Source organism: Miniopterus natalensis, chromosome 11 (genome assembly GCF_054644295.1).
Source record: "Miniopterus natalensis isolate mMinNat1 chromosome 11, mMinNat1.hap1, whole genome shotgun sequence".
In the NCBI taxonomy this organism is placed as follows: domain Eukaryota; kingdom Metazoa; phylum Chordata; class Mammalia; order Chiroptera; family Miniopteridae; genus Miniopterus; species Miniopterus natalensis.
Window position 1 is genome coordinate 55768119 of NC_142091.1, and position 3593 is coordinate 55771711.

A 3593-nucleotide genomic window follows, 5' to 3' on the forward strand; every position below is an offset into this window, starting at 1 on the left:
GCAATTCCAGCCAGCTCATTAGGGGTGAGCTAGTGAAATATTTGACCAAATATAGCAGCCTAATTTTTAAGTTGATAATTTTGTATGGCCCCCGAATGATGGTATAAACATCCAAGTGGCCCTTGTCAGAGAAAAGGTTCCCCATCCCTGCTATAGAGAATATTCACATTGATCATTTGCATTTCAATCTGAATTTACTTTTAAAAGAAATCATTTAAATAATGTTGTACCTTAATTATATATGTATGCTCATTCTACAGGTAATTTTCCTAAAATTGACTACTTGTATAAATATAGCATTAAATTTAGAAGTATTCCAGTGCTCTATGAAAAAGCTACATAAAATTTTGGAAATATAAAAATATCTTATTTCCTCTTAATATCCAGAAATATCATTATCAATATTTTCTGCCATAGGGCAGGATTGTTTTTCTAATTTGTCCTAAGAGTCCAATGAGAAAATCACTGATACACTCACTGTCACCCCAGTAAGGACCGTGTTATGATTAAGTAGCCAAATGTTTATAAGCTTGACTATGTCTTCTGAAGACAGCTGATGTTTCAAACACAGCAAGTGAAGTAGAACAGCGGGCTTAGGTTTGCTGTTCACACAGGTGTTTGCAGACCTAGATTTGGTCGGGAGGTTGGAGTGGTGGAGAGAACAATGGCCTTGATGCTTTCCAAGAATTAAAATAATGAAAGCCATTAGGAGATTTTCTATCAATTATGGGTTACACTTGATTAATTTGAAATTTCCTATCACTTTAATATCTGTCATTGGTAATTTCAATTACAAATTAAGTTGTTTGGAAATAGATTACACTTCAAGGTTAGTACTGCCGGACAAAAGAGGCTAACGCTACAGTGAACCCGACTACCTTGCAATGTTGAGATGGAGCACGTGTGCTTTCTGAGTATACAAATGTATATGAAAGCTAAAATTTCTGTAATGTTTTAAAACAATTGATTTCTAAGATAACAAAGGTAGACTCCTCTAATTTTTCTATTTATCAATCTGGTCTTTGTAACACTGTTTGATTAAGATTGTAAAACCATAAAATATTTTAGTAATATTCTCTTTGAAATACTGTTTTGCTAGCTCCTTTGCCTGTCTTTTTTCTCTCTCTCTTTATAATGGAATGACCTAACCCCATAAAGTTGCAAAATAATAAAATTTATATTCAAGAAGTATTATTTAAATTGAACAAAGGGGAAAGACCTGCCCCTTCCACTACAGTTTAGAGAATCACACTGTGCAGCGTCATAAGCTTGGGTTAAGATGCTGTCTCCTTATGAAGGTTCACATTTAAAATGTAATACTTAACAACACCTGGCCATGAATATTGCATTTTTCAGTAACAACCTTGTCTATCTTTATAACAGTATTTTTTTTCTTTTTTTAAAGAATTTAGGACTCTGGAAAATCATATTTAAATTTGGCATTAACAAGGCTACTGTTTGGAAATTGATGGTGTTACTTTAATTTATACCGTATGTTTCCCTTGTTGTTTCTAATTCTCAAACTACTTCAGTAATACAGGAACTAAACCAGTGTCTTAAATAAACCCCAAAGAGAAACAGTGAGCACAGTAACGGGCACCGTTTTCCTTCCTCCTCCGCATCCTGCAGAGTAACAGGCACGGAATGAGCGCGCCCTGCGGGCCGTCACCGCCCTCGCTACTATGATTTGCCTCTCAATTCTCCTCGTGACCCCATAAGCAGGTTCCGTCTTTTTAAGTTAGAATTCATAGGAATGTTCTAGCTACGAAGTCTTTTGGAAAAGAATTGCAACTCTCAGTTTGCAAGTGTTTAGATCAACACCGTCGTTAGCCTGCTGGACCTCAGAATGCTGCTAGGAATTCTGCTCCTCAGTGCCGGGGTTTTCCCGCACGCCCGTTTCTCCCCGCCGCCCTTCCCAAGTGCGGCTTCTCATCTCAGGAGCCACGCCGGCGCTCTCTGCCGCGGGAGTGGAGGCAGAGCAGGCAAGCAGGGCCGGGCTCAGGAACGCCAGCTGTTTTGAATTCCTCTCGATTTTTTCCCTTGTCTGTCTTCTAAACACTGGTTACATAATTTCCTCTATCTCATGCTGCTTTTAAGGTTTTCCTCTCCTAGGTAACATTTATTTTTATAATTTTTTTTCTCACCAGAGGATATTTTTCCATCGCTTTTCAGAGAGAGCGGGAGGGAGAGAGAAACATCGATTGCCTCCCGTGCACCCTGACCGGGGCAGCCGAGATGCGTGCCCTTGGCCGGAATCGAACCCGGGGCCCTTCCGTCCGCGGGCCTGCGCTCTAACCACGGAGCCACCGGCCGGGGCTCTCCTAGGAGACATGTAGGCCACGAAGCCTTTGGGAGTCTCATCATTGCCCATTTGGGCCATTTTTTCTTGCTTTGCTGACATACTGTTTCTAAGCCTCTTGTGCTCACCTGGCCACCAAAATAAATTCCCGGCACCTGCCCTCACCTCACACAGATTTGTTTCCTGCTGTCTTTCCTCTGGCCTAACCCCTGTGACACTGGTTCTTTTTTCACCTTTTAAGGATTTTCCTGCTTCTAAAAAGCTCTCACTGTATCTCCACGTGTGTTAGCTCATCTTTTGATTTGTAGTCCCCTCTTACTCCAGAACTTTAAAAATCATTTATTAGAGTTCGGCTTTTAAAATCATCTACTGCTTTCGCCTGGCGGAGCACAGCTCGCATGTGTGAGCGGAATGAGCGGAACGTAAATCCTGTGGACAAGGGATTTTGCATCAAAGAAATAACCTGTGGCTCGTGAAAGCCCCTGCGGGCCGGTAAACTGTTTGCAAGGTCTTTTTGTACAGTGCCGTCCTGGCAGCCTCCTCCGGGACATTCCTTTCTTCTTTACCCAGCTTCTTGTTGAGCACAGGCAATTTTTCACTGTAAGGTTGAAGAAAAAAAGAAATACTACACTGAACAGCCATTTAGGTATAATTGCTGTCACTAACCGGGCGCCCGGCCTCCCGGCCTCCCTGCCGTGCCGAGCAGTTCTGTTCAGGGCTTGGACAGGACAGCTGCGGTGCCAGGGGTGACTGGCAGAGGGCCCGGGGTGGGAGAGCAGCAGCCGTGTGTGCTGCCTGGAGCCGCGATGCGGGATGTGCAATGTGTGCATGTGTGTGAGGTGGGGGGGGGCGCCGCGTCCTTGTTTTATCAGCAGAGACAGAGAAGCGTTTAACATGCTTATCCCCTGCCTCCTCCTGCCTGTAAACTCCAAGATATTTGCTGGTGAAAGAAACTACCAGTAAAAGGAAGTTTAATACGACACAAGGCAAAGAGACTGGCTCCTCGTACTATGATGAAACCCAGTCGGAATTTATTCAAGAAGGAAGTCGCCAGGGCACTTACGGCTCGGCTGTTTTTTCTCACCTGAAAGTTTGGGTCTTCCAAAGAATATCCTGGGGAGCAGTCATTTTATTTCTAGTTATAAATAAGTAGAAATAGACATTAGACACTTGTCTTCTAACAACGGCAACTACACAAGCCTACTGACCAATTGGCAAGAAGTATGTGGCCTCTCTGTGTGTGTGTGCGTGCGTGTGTGCGTGTGTGCCTGTGCGTGTGTGCACGCGTGCTGCC